The following is a 14486-nucleotide window of genomic DNA, read 5'->3' on the forward strand; positions in this document are numbered from 1 at the left end:
GTATTTTAGGAATGTAACTGTGTTAGCCTTACTTAGGCCTGCAAACTGTACTGCCAGTGTCATGCACGGCAATTCACTCTGGTATTTTAATAATTATTAGTACCCTAGGGCCTAGGATCAATACTTAGCTTTGTACTGGTGGATCCAAGGGGAGGGGTGTCATGCTTTCCCAAAGGCGATTCACAATATGTCTAATGCCCCATTGTTTGTCCTTTGTACACTGTATAACAATGTGCAGTGTATTGTCTGCAATTTTGAAAAATATAATATTATTATCAAGTACTCACTCCACATGTTCTTCAGCACTAGGCTATACTGTACGTATTTCATGGACTTTTGTGGATGAAATTGGAAGCCCGTAGTTTGTAATGACTTTATAAACTGCAGTGATTGAGATCCTTGTTTGGACAAGGTGTTGAGCTATTTTAATAAAATTGTGACAGGTGATCAGCATGAGATCCAAGAGAACTTGATATGTCATTCAAAAGCATGACTATCCAGTCTGGCCTTAATTTCAAAAGATGGTTTCCTGACAACACACCCTGGCAGAAGATGTCAATGATCGTTAACATGCTGATAAAAAAGATAGTACAAGCAGTATAGAAGCACAACCAAAAAACACTGGAAAGGAAAGTTAAGCTGCACTCAAAGACACACAAAATATTTTGCATGGTTCCATGACTGGTCTATGGAAGTTGCCATCATGGTATTGTATGAACGGAGACTCTGGAGCAAAATGTTGTTATTCCATATTTAATGGAGTGGCACCTGGTTAATGGAGATCAAGCACAGTGTATGTAAAATACTGGTGTAAGTCTGAGCAACTGGATATTCGAAAGACTCCCCCATATTGGAATGTTACTTTTAGCTCAAACAAGCTATGTCACTTGAACTATTGTGACTCAGAATCTTCACTCTGTAAATCTATCTAGCTGTTATCCATCTGTTATTCATCTTTCTACAGTACCTTTTTGAAGTAACTGGGTGGTGTGAAAGCCCCTCATAGCACTGGGACTGTATGACAGCCTTTGGCTTAGCCATCCTTTACCAACTTTAAACCGTGCAGTCTTGTGTTTGAGGCAAGTGGGATTGCTTGACAAAAGATTGAACTATTAAGTTTATGTAGACAGCTCAAAATTGGCAAAATACAATTAGCTTCCTAGTTGTATTAACATGTAATAGATAACCATCAAGGTGGTAATTTTGTTCACCATACATGTATCTGTGCTAGCAGCCTAGGATGTCATCATTTACAGTTTGTATTTAGGAATTCTATAAAAATTATGTCTATTTCTTTCAGGTTGACACACGATGTGGTCGATTACTTATTTATGAATCAAGTAGAGCCTTGTTTACAGGAAATCTGCAGCATATCATACAACATGCCAGTTTCAGGGTTTGCAAATCACTCAATCTTTTGGTATATATGACCAGTTTACAGCACTTGGTAACTTATCAGTAGTATTAAAAAAGCTATATAAATTTAGGGTTAAAATTTCACAACTTAAGTGTGGTATTACATTTATCTATGGTTGTTTAAGTGCTCTGGAAACTCTTTTTGTGATGGATTTTTGTGAAAGTTGGATGCAATTTCCTCTGCAATATCACAATTGCAACCACAAGCATTCCTCTGGCAACTAGAAATGTTCATCCTCTCAGTTTAGTCACAGAGCCGGTGTTCGTTCAATCATCTGTTGGCAAAATTTTCAGACATTGAATGAGAAGAAATTCAATAATTTCACCTATGGCAGTGAGCAAAACTTTTGCCAAAAGTGGGCAAAACTGGCAAATACTCTACACAAAATACCAGACATCACACTCATATTTTCATGCATATTGTGTTGAAACTTTTTATCTTTTCATTCTATTTATGTCAAGAGACATGTTGAAGGGCATAAGAAGCCTCATAGAGAAAGTTTCATGAGTGCAGTAGTAGCAGAAAGACATGACAGTAATCACATAGAGACTGATTCGGCTGGATAACTGAAAATTATATGTTCTACTAGTTTTATCAATTTTTATGTCTTTCACCAGCCATGATTGCTAATAATGAAGGCATACTGTGCATACCTGAAAAGGCAATGGGTTGGGAGGAGGCATATTTCTTGGTTTTGCAGGTTTATGTGTATGTAGTTGTTTAAAGCTGCAGTATGGTATAATGCAGTTGAACCTCATATTGTGATAAGTTAAATACTGTCCCTGGATACAGTTAGTATTTTACCTTTGCAGACATTCTTAGATGTTTACTCATTTAGGTACTGTAAAACTTCATAGGATCAAGCAAATGATCCAAATAACTATGATTGATCACAATTCAAGTCAATTGAGAAAGTACTGTATGCAAGCAGAATAACAATTAGAATGGTTGTTCAGTGATGATAAAAAAAGGGGGTGTGGCAGAAAAGGTTTGTAGGTATATTTGCTCTAGTTACTATCATAATTATCATATTTCTGCCACCTAATCATACAGTTAATCAAGAGGAATTTTATACTAGTGACTAATAATTAGTAAGCAATGTTAAAATAAATAACAATTCTCAACATTAAAACGCTATAGAAATATGCCCTTTGCAAATCACAGGTGATATATGTTCTGTTCCTTTATTAACAGATCTATTTATTCTAAAAAGGTTCTTTTCACTGTGAAAAGGTATTTTTTGTGGCATGAAATAGTTATCTTTCGGCAGGGTTCATATTATGTTATTTTCTGAACATTGCAGTAAATGAACCCACCCATTGTATGTTAAGCATTCTGTGGTTTCAGTCAGTCTTTTCAGTCAATTAACATTTTCTTGCTGTCAAGGTAAAGTAGTATGCAATTACCTCTTTGTTTAATTAACAAGACATATCATGTTGCATTGTGCCTGGATCAAAAACAACAGTTAACTTAAATTTATGTGCATTTTGTGTACGACATTTTGTAGTTTTGGTTCCTTGCTGAAAGCAAAGGAACCTTTGTAATCAGGTCGGTGTGTGTGGGTGTATATGTGTATGTGTGTGACACTTAAGTTTTTATGCACGATAACTCAACAAGGGCTATGATTGATCAATGCTATATTTGGTGGGTGGGTGGGTGGTCCATAATTTGTTGATAAAAATATTGATTTTGGTGCTCATATCATGAATATTAATGAGGTCACAGGGTTAAACCTACAGTAGACAACCATAAGTCACAGTCCCATCAAAAGTGAGTGTGTTATTGATAGGTAGCTTACACATGGTGATGTGTGTTACAATTGATAACGTGTGTATTTATGAGGTGTGGCTTTGTAAGGCAATTATTGATCTTGCTTCATCATTACATACTTGGAGTGTTCCCTGTTAATCAATGAGCAGCAGCAGGAACCATGAAATGTTTTCATTCTGGTTGACAGTACCTTGCCATGCCAAATGTATCTTGGAAATACCATAGCTGGTTGTGTTTCATATGTAAATTAGTATGTGTGCTTTGTGCTTGCTTATTTCTACTTACGATCTAGTTGCTGGAAAAAAGCAGTGATTTGTTTTGTTATTCAAGTGATATCAAAGCATATTTGTGGTGAATAAAGGCAATACTTTAATCTGGTGACAGTGCAACAAGAGGACTGTACTTGGTGATTTCAATAAACTCAAGTCGCAATTGATAATGGTATTTGGTTGTTTATTTCATTAACTATTATTGACAGATGGATAAAAATCCACATTCTTGACATTTTTATTATTACGGAAGGGACTCCGTCAGCATGTCTACAGCACATACTGAGCAGAACATTTTGGGTGTGTCTCCCCTGGGGATACTGAGCAGAACATTTTGGGTGTGTCTCCCCTGCCCCCCCCCCTATCTGTCATACCCTCACACTGGATGTGAATGACTTTGCAAGTGTGGGGGTCCATGTTTAATGTTACCACAAAAAACATGACCCTCTAGGGAGGCTGATTTATTTATAACATTTCCACTTTGCCCCCTCCCCCATACCCAAGTGTTTTCGTAGGGAAAACTCGGAAAGTTGCACCTACAACAGCACTCCTATAATGCTAACAACAGCCCGATCATTTAAGTTTGGAAAAGGCAATGGTCAGGCAAAACTCTTCTTCGCACCAACATCATGCAGTATACTACTGCCAAGGGGAGTGGGGGGGGGGTATCAATAACCTCTCATAGGTTGGTCTGATAGGATGAAGAATCTCAACACTTTAAGGCTTATAGCTTTGAAATATGACAGGTTATGTATCTTACATTAATGTAAACAAAAAGGTATACATGGCTCTGAATGTAAGTAGAACATAAATTAGCTCTAAATGTAAGCTAACAAGAGCGCCCTCTACTAATATTTATTTGTTCCTTGGCCACATTTGCATGCCATTTTAATCACGGGACATTTTAAATCGGGCAAGACTATAAACAATAGTGAGTCCCATCTGTGGTCTTGTACCAACAACATAAGTTCAAAGTCAACGTGGCCTCCCACTGTGGCGTAGCCAACATTCAATTGTTAGGGGGCAAGATTTTTCTTAAGAGGGGTTGATGGTAGGAATTACCAAGAAATTTAACGGGCACCTCGTCTGCACAAATACACATCTAATGGTTCAGTGGAACATGACACACTTTCACTTAATTTACCTTTATTGCGGAGACAGTCGTCGTGGTTTCTGCATAATTCCGCACAATATGAAAATGATACAGTGAATAAATTTGCTACTCTAATTCACAAGATGCCCAGATTCCCACAGAAACAAGTTTCACTAGGCCTATAGGACCTATACGTGCAGTGAATATTCTCCAGAAGTGGCATCATTGGTCGCTGAAAATAAACATGGGTTGCTAGCGTTAGTTTGTAACGGTTATACAACTGGCCAAATTATTGGCGCTTTTTCTGTAGGACGATATTGTGGGTATGATGAAGGCCCAAAATGTATAATATTTCGGTCTGATTACCAAGTTCTGACCTTACATGAAGTATGAACATGAGCCCTGAGGTATGAATACTTGTGATCAGAACACGAAGAAATGTTAAAAAAAAAGTATAATTTTGAATACATCACTGGATCTCATTTGGGGGGGGGGGGGCAAGACTGTAGCACAAAGCAAATTTGAAGAAGAAAAAAAACCTGGCTCCCTCTGGCTACGCCCTAGCTGTATAGACTCGGAATGATATCATAATTATCTACCCTTTCATTCTCCTCTCAATCCCTACAATAATGCATTTGATCGTCCTGATCATTGCATCAATGGACCCAGCGAGTCCAATTCTATCACAAACAGTATTTTTATCTATATTTATGACGTTATATTGTGGAGCGGTATTTTGCACCAATGTAAACTTTGCCCGACTGGCTTGAAATTCTATATTTAAATAATATAAAGACAAAGCTCAGTTTTGCAATGTCATATCGATTGCCTCCGACCTCTGGTAATTTTTTTATTATATTTTTTAAATTTTTGTATGTCTTTTATAACATGCCGCCTTTTATTCAAGTATAAGAAAAGATGTGAAACTTAAGAAGTAGGTCTAAGAGAAAATGTCATGCTGTATATACGCCACAAATTATCATGCCATTGAATGTTGCATTTCCGACTTATTGACGTTACACGACTACGTCACATCCGCTTGGAGTTAAAAGACGGGAAAATCGGGATTTAATTTACAAAACGTACCTTTCCAATTAGCTTTCAAGGTAATTATAAGTTTCAAGTTCACAAATCTTTCCAGTGCTGTGGGGTTTGCCTTAGAAAGTATTCTTATGAAGCGCCCTCACATGGAGAGCAACTTCCAATGAGCTTATACATGGATATCACGTGAAAGCATCGGTCTGCCATAATATGCATTCGGAGGTTCAGCTTCCTATAGACCTCTTCATTTAGACACCATAATTAATCAGGCTAATCCAAATGGTAAACCTTTAGGGTGTGGGTTAACGCCATAATTGTTTCGAAAATTCTTTTCGAAGTCGAAATCCTTTCCACTGAATGCCGCACATTTTTAGTTCCAACCAAGATTTTGACTTTCTTAAGACTTTAATATTTTGGACATGCCATTCTCCTGTGATTCTGTGACGTTATCACACTCGTTTGGAAGGTGTGGAAGTTTTCCATAGAAACTATTAGTTCTGCAAGTTTCTTTCGATTTTTAGCCTCAGTTTGAAAATATGGCCAGTTTAGCACTCTAACCTTTAACCTTCTAAACCAGAAATGGTATGAGCATCCGTCTCGAATATGTTTGGGAACTAGTGACCCACTAAGCCATACAATTAGAAGATCGGACCCCCACCCCCTTCAAAGACCCCCCCCCCCCACTCTTACGGAATACCTTTGAGAAAACAGGTGTATTGGACTATATATGCTACAAAACATGTGCATTACTGTGTATAGCTGATCATGTGAAGGTTTATTTAGAAGCACTCCTTCCTTCCGCAAATTGTTCTCATCTGTTATTGGTATATTTCGAATCAGCCTGCTGAACTTTGGTCCGGTGGTTAGCTATTCAAACATCTTACATCACTGCTCATTTATTAGCCGTGCTGCTGTGGTATTTTTCTTTATTATTCACTTTTCTTAAAGGATAAGAACATCATTTACAAAAGGGCAATGAGCAGCCTATAGTAATGAACAAATAAGAAACCAGAAAGTCAAAGATTTAGTGATTCCTTGCCGGGCCCATAGGAGAAATTTTGTTAGGGCTTTGATTTCAACTAGAGATTTGGATATACCATGTTTGTAGGTTATTCACAGTTTGGGCTGTATTGACCTTCACCAAAACAATAGGGTTATTTAATTGATATGGATCATCGACATACCAAGTACATATCAAAATCTTATTGCTTACTACAAAGATACTGGCCAGAGAGAACCTACAGGAACTCAGCAACTTACGCGAAATGCAGCTCGTACATCGGTTTCGTTGCGACAGTTTTGTACGGATGCCTGATCCGGACGACGAAATGATATAGGCTTGTGCATCATGATCGTAATGCAGAAACATGTATGTGATGATAGTATGGTCGATGTTGGGTACCGTAGATTGGGTTTTCTGAAAACTACTTCTCTTGACCTCAAAGGAAATTTGACACGCATGAAATTCCACAGCGATTTTGTTCTCACCAAAGGCAATCTACGTGCTTTGTTTGTACATTAACGCAATTTCACTTTTAGAGTAATTTCTCACAAGATTTTCAGACTTTCACCTCAGATCTGCTGACCTCACATGGCTGTTGACCCGCGTCCAATATAATAGGGATCTCCTACACAATATGGGCCATCTACATACTAAGTATGAAATCCTTCCAAGTTACCCCTTCCTACAAGATATTGTGTTTACAAGCAGTTTAAGAGGTTTTTTAGTTTGACCTCTGGTGACCTCAAATGACCTTTGACCTCCACCAAAAACAATAGTAGTCTTTTTCCTAATATGGGTTACCCATATGAAGAGTATGAGTTACATACAAGCTTCAATTGTTGAGATACGTGTTTACAAGAAAGTGTCTCATACACACACACACCCACGCACGCACGCACACGCACTAACCCACACAATCACCATCGCATTGATTTCTTCAGCCTTTGGCAAGGAATCAAAAGAGGCCTCTTTCTGGATATAATGCCCCAGAGAACTACAGCAACTGAAATACAATGACTCAGACTTTTCTATTTTATTCCTTTTATTTCAAACCAAAAATATAGTATAAATGTAAAAATACACGAGGTACACAAAATATGAATATATAGGGTAAGAGAAAAGATGTGATAAGGAGCTTGAAATAAACTTGATTGAAATGTACTGTAAAAGTCATTACAATCCCAGTTACCTATACCACTCCACCCCCTCCGAAGACTTAATAATAGAAATATTGATGATAATGATGATAATGACGATAATAATAGTAACAACAACAATAATAATTAGAATGATGATGATAAAGATAACAATAGTAATCATAGTAACAACAACAACAAAAATAATAATAGCAATAAGAATGATGAGGATGACAATGACGATAATCATAATAAAAGTAATAATAGTAAAAACAACAACAATAATAATAATAACAACAATAAGAATGACGATGAATAATAATAATAATAATAATAAAAGGCATTTATACATTAAGTTGCCCATGGATTGGTGTACCTGAAACTCTCGACCTGCCCACCCTCCCTCACATCACCCCTCCGCTTTTCTTAATGGATGTGTGCAAGTAACCATGGTTCACTATTTCACTCAACAAATGCTGCAACATGCTTGGACCACAGAAACACTGAGTGCTCCAAACCACCGTACTTCAGATGTTGTCAGCAACTGTTTCCATCGTCGAGGCATTTCAAGTAACACACTTTGCATTGAATTGGTGCCTTCATGAATAAAATGTAGTAAAATAAACGAATAGTTAGGAAGCAATACAATATATTTCGTAGATTTCAGGAAGTTAAGAAAACAAAATTAACAACTGTTCATAACTTTCTGCAGATCATTTCTCATGTTTTTGCTTTGTCGTGGCTCCTGCTTCAAGGTGTCCTTGTTATTACAGGGTATTAAACAAAGTCATTGCCCACGAAACCATGAGTATGATGCATTGAATTCAATGAATTTTTAATTATTTCTAGAAGTATAGAACAAATTAAAACCATGGGATAAACACAATCATTTCACATACTGAAAGGTGCCTTGTACTTACTGCATTGGTCAGGAGAGAAAACCCATAGGTTACCTTCATGTTTAAAGTTAAGCCTCTATTTTTCCATTTCTTCTTTGTTATAAGTGATTTGCTTGTAATACTATCAAGAATATTGTTTCCCAGAAGACATACTGTGTTTATGCTTCTAATTGGCAACACCTATCAGTTTTAGTCAGATACCTCCAGCCCCTCAACCTCCACCCTAAAGTACTACAAAGTGCTTACTGGCAGGTGGTGGTTCCCAGTGTCAGCCACTATAGAATAACAATACTTGTTCATACTTTTGGGGGTATTTTGGAACAGAGATTAGTCGAACTTTTGGCTTTAAAGGTAGTCAGTATAGGCCCCAAATTCTAGCATGCTATAACTGCTAGAAGTTTTCAAAAAGTACTTTCCTGGAGGTCTTTACTATACAAACTGTTCTCAGAATTTTTTAAGGAACACACAAGATGACTAAATGTCCCAGTTAGGAATTTTCCTCAAAGTTTGTAATAAAAATTTTTAAAGAATATTGACCAAAGGTGACCATATTTGAATATCTAGCATAGTTAGCCAATAAAGTACACCTTTAAGAGGAACCCCACCTGGAATTAGTGATTTACTTCAAACACTCTCAATGCATATCTACTTTCTTTTAACCGGGCCTCTATATTGCACAAAACTTTTTACTCATTAACTTTTTCCTTGCAAGAATATAAAGAAATTACAAGAGACCTTTACATAGCCACAGGAACAGTGACACCAATTTATGTGTTCATTATGCTGTCCCCAATTCTCCATAGGCTAAATGTATGCTGTGTCCAATTTCCATTTACCAGTTTCAGTATTAAACACTTCTGGGGTGGTACAGTGCCCTAAAATGGACAAAAACTAGACAGATAATATATGTGATTCAGTGACTAATGCATGTCCTTAATGGAAAACTGGGGAACACAGAATAGCAAATACGAAGGGAGAATTTATGGAGAACACTATACAAGATGAACATTGTTCATGATAACTTTATCTGGGGTGGTTAGGTGCAAAGTTAAGCACAAATGGATTACATACAAGTGAAAATATCGGTTTTTTTCCAGTCATCTAATGGTGCTTATGAACACATTGGCTTTACAAGAGGTGCTCAAAATCATCCAATGTTAGCTCAGCCATGCCAACATGCTGTAATATTTGCATAGTTCAACAATTTGTTTCGCTGATGAGAAATGTATGCCTATGTGTGTAATAAAAATTTCTTTTGTTTAAACATATGGGCCTACACTAGCCTATAGAGCATCCGGGTGGGAAACTTCAGGTCCACTAACTACAGACATTTCCATACACATGTCTTATGGTGGATAACCAGTTTGCTGAAAGCTGTTCTTCTCTATAATAGTTATCTGTTCCAGTAGTTCCAAAGTCTGAGATGGCAACATCCAGACACATTTTCTTTAAACAGTTTTTGTTGCTGTTTAATCTGAAGTTAGCTGCCGAGCTAACAACTCATTTTGAGCCTTTCATTGGAACACCAGTGGATGGTCTATAATGAAGTCATGATAACTTTAAAATTACCCCTACTGTTCGCATTTGTTATGTAGAGTGATTGACACTAGAAAGCTAGATTACTGTATCACAAAGAAAATTCCTATGTAGACAATGTGAGGAAATTCAACGAGAGCTTTGCCATTGAAAAATCCTGTAATTCCTTTTGTTACAAGTCTCATGATGGTGCCGAATACTTGACCTTCTTTTTGGAAACTGTATGGCTGTATGATATCTGTTGATGGAATTGAACCATCTGCTGAATGAATTCTGCATCACCAGAACAGATTATATAATGGCCTAACAAGTTCCAAAAAGAAAAAAATCAATTTGGTCTATGTTTCTAGCACCTGGAACTTTAAAACTGAAGTCCAATTTTGGAGTTGAATGTCAAAGAACAAATCATACCTCAATACAATTGCCACACATACTGTAGGGAATGAAACTTTGGAGAACCATCAGCAGGGGGATGAATGTATGAATATGATGAATGTGGAGTAAGTCATGGATGTGGAGTAACTCTCCACTATATGGAAAATACATTGCATTCCACACAGCCCACCTATTTTGAGAAGACTTCATCAGGGGAAGAATAATCTTGTGCAACCTTTAAAATGTTTTTTTTTGCAGACAATGTTATTAATGGCACAATCAATTTACAACGAATATCATTACATGTACAGGCCTATTGAAGTTCAATGAGTTTACACAGTTGGAGACCATTGCATTTCAATATCTCAATCAGACCTTTGTTTGTCTTCAAATCTATCATATTTCTGAAATATCATGGGGAAGTAGGAATAATATCTTCTTGTTTGAACAAATGTAGGACTGGAGAAGAAACATTATATAGCCTAGACCAGGGTTGTCCAACCTACGGCCCGCGGGCCACAGTCCGACCGGCCTCAGGGCTGCGTCCGGCCCGCCAGAGATTATCTACGGTGCGAAATTTTTGTGAGCAGATATATTGATAACAATTTGAAGCTATATAATCATCATCCGAACCTTCTGCGTCCAAAAAACTGCATACAGGTCAGTTTTTGTGACACTCTCTCAGTGGAGGGGGGGGGGGGGAGGGGCGGGCGGCTGAACTTTATTCATCCGTTTTATCAGGACGGAAAATAAATCAGTAGTACCATCAGGGCCTGACTTTAGAATCCGTACCATATGAATGTGAAAGCTTACTTCGAATCGGCAGAATAACAAACTGTATAATCAGTGCGCTCTGCTCGCAGTGCTCACATTTTGTTGCCTTGGGCTTCGGGCAAAAAATCGAGCGTAGACTAGGGTTCATGCGGCCCCCTCCTTCATCATAATCATTCCATGTGGCCCTCCTCTGCAAAAGGTTGGACAACCCTGGCCTAGACCTACCTGCCTGGAAGATCCACATGAATCTTCAACACGTCCCTCATCATGAGTTTGGTTTTCAGATAAATAGGTACAGGTGCCATACGAGCTGTAAACGTTAGGCCTTTGCCTATTTAATTATTAGGGCCTAGCCTACTCCAGTCTCACGTCTCAGTGTGTAACTGACTCATATGGACGAATTGTCAATTTGTCAAGTAACGCAATAACGTTATTTTGTGAAAATCCGACCACTTTTACCTGCTAGTCCTCGGCACAGTCACCGGGCACACATGCATTGCGTTCATATCAAAAATAGGAACTGAAGCCTTGACTTTGGTTGTTCAGCGTAATAAAGTGACTGTAACTAGTATAGGCCTTGGCTATTAGTGCGTAATTCCATGTACACTACTGAAACCGGGATCGGCATAAGTTTACACAAGGGCGCAGACATGTTGTTTATCCAGGAAATGCCTGCGATTGGCTGAAACCCCAAACCTTCTTTAAGATCTATTTTGATTGGTGCTAACACTCTGTGACAACGTCGTAGTGGTAACTAGGTACGGAATCGGCAGACAGCACTTCGCATTATCCTAAACGAAATAACTTTACCTCACTCGTTTAGTAACTTTACCTCACTCGTTTAATATCTGATGTTTTGAAAAGAATGCCTGTTCAGCCTATGGATGCACACACCGGGATGTTCGTGGAAAACGAGAAAAGGGGTTAAACTTTCACAGGTAGGCTATGCCGATTACCTGGGATGGGAATTCTAGTTAGTCTTTTGTACTACGTTGTATGCACTGGCGAGAATATGGACGTGTTTCGCGAAAGAAATAAGTAACATGATAAGTAACATTAGCTTTTCGACATATTTAGGTCTACTTGCATCAAAGTACAGTTTTCAGTACACTGCGTGACGTACTGAATACATGAGGAATTATGTGTAGCTTAATAATTGAAAGGGTATACATAGGCTTACCACCTAACTCAGTTTTGAAAACAGAGTTGTTGCCTAACTCAAGGCACAAGCCTAAGCTTGACTTATTTGGAAATTTGAAGCCTCTCCTTTTATGAATGAGTATTACTAAGGACAGGTTACAATTCAATTGGTTAAATTATTTCGTTTCTACAGATGAATTTTATATTTATATTAAAAATTTCAATGTTTTGTTTATGTAATTTGCAGATTACTCCAACTCGTAACTCGTAAGCCACCATCTGCAAGACGATCCAGCCCAATCCCAAGTACAAAACATGAATTACCAAATGCGGAGTGCAGTGAACATGGAGTACCCCTGGAGATCCTACATATGCTATAATGGAGTCTCCTAGAAAGCTAAAGCGCAAAATACCCGACATCACATACATTTTCATGCATACTGGGTTGAAACTATTTATCTTTTCATTCTTTTTATGTCAAGAGACATGTTCAAGGGCATAAGAGACCTCATTGAGAAAGTTTCATGAGAGCAATATAAGCAGAAAGACATGACAGTAATCACACATGGGGGAACATGGGGGATGTGGCTGAACATTCCTAGTGTTAAAATGATAGAACTTATAGTAAAGATTTTGTCAGTACTTTTTAGGCTCTGTTGCCATCATAATTATCACATTTCTGCCATCCAATCATACAGTTAATGAAGAAGAAGTTTAAGTTTCATTATGTTTTTAAACAATATGGAAACATTTCTCTGACCTCTAGTGGCAAAACATCTCGTGATTTCTATTGTTTGGTGTTGAAGTTCTTGCCGGAATTTGTTTTTGTATAGGTTAAATGATAATTTTCAAGCACTAGAAGCATTTCATGGATTTGCAGGTTCCACCCTATGTATTGTTTTACTTTTTATACATAAGGACCTTACCTTTATAGTCTTTTTGGAAAGTTTCATGACATTTGTAACCACCAGAAGCATTGCACTGACTTCCTCTGCCCATACTGTAATGTTTTTAGATTATGAAATGTGAAGTTCTTGCCATTATACTTTTTTTAACAATATTTTTATAATAGTCTTTTATATGTGAAGTTCTTGCTGATTTACTTTAATATTTTTTTTATAAATTTTAACCACCAGAAGCATTGCACTGACTTCCTCTGCCCATACTGTAATGTTTTCAGATTATGAAATGTGAAGTTCTTACCATTATACATTTCTTAACAATATTTTTATAATATTCTTTTATATGTGAAGTTCTTGCTGATTTACTTTTATATATTTTTATAAATTTTAACCACCAGAAACATTGCATTGACTTCCAGGGTCCCGAGTGTAATGATTTTAAATTTTCTGGAAATGAAGTTCTTGTTGGACTTTTTAAGTGCTAACAAGTCACTACAATCAATACTATTACAACTGTGTCACTTGAACTGAATATATTTAAAGAAAAGGATATTTGTTTCCATTATGTGCTTTCATAGTTTACCTTGTCGGTTCTCTATTTGTAATCATTTAAGGGTAAAGCTGAAACTGCAAGCACCCAACCAGTAAAGACAATAGCATTATAGCATAAACATGAAATACCACAGTTTATGACTCACGAGATTGCTCTTAGACTACAACTGTTTGAAAACTTCGAATTTTTGATTCCCCTCCACCCCCCCTCCCCTCCACACCAACCCCTCAATGTTGCTTTCGACCAAGAATATATTCGGAAAGGCTTTTGAGTTGTCCATATTGATCTGCTTTTGCAACCCTCATTTTACTTGGTCAATTAACCGCAATAAAAAATCAATCTAATATTGAGTACGGGGGCACGTCTCCCGACCACCTCCCCCCCCCACCACCTCAGTGACACACACCTAATATCAGCGCCCCTTCTCTTGTCTTGGATACTTTCTGTCTACAAGAAAACAGTCATTAAATCAACGTTCAAATATCGCTAGCATACAAAATCAGTGAACTGTATCGCTCTTCTTGGGTGAACAAACATGGCGGACAGTAACTTCCGGTGGCTTCACAGAGTAGGCCTGT

General features: G+C 37.5%; 1 long non-coding RNA gene across 1 annotated transcript; it reads left to right on the forward strand.

Moving 5' to 3' along the window:
• Positions 1-12064: 12064 nt before the first annotated feature.
• On the forward strand, positions 12065-13905 carry LOC139981463 (uncharacterized). Its single transcript, XR_011797851.1, has 2 exons — positions 12065-12251; positions 12701-13905. It is a non-coding gene; the product is annotated as an uncharacterized lncRNA (long non-coding RNA).
• Positions 13906-14486: the final 581 nt, after the last annotated feature.

The sequence above is a fragment of the Apostichopus japonicus genome, chromosome 15, assembly GCF_037975245.1.
Source record: "Apostichopus japonicus isolate 1M-3 chromosome 15, ASM3797524v1, whole genome shotgun sequence".
In the NCBI taxonomy this organism is placed as follows: Eukaryota; Metazoa; Echinodermata; class Holothuroidea; order Aspidochirotida; family Stichopodidae; genus Apostichopus; species Apostichopus japonicus.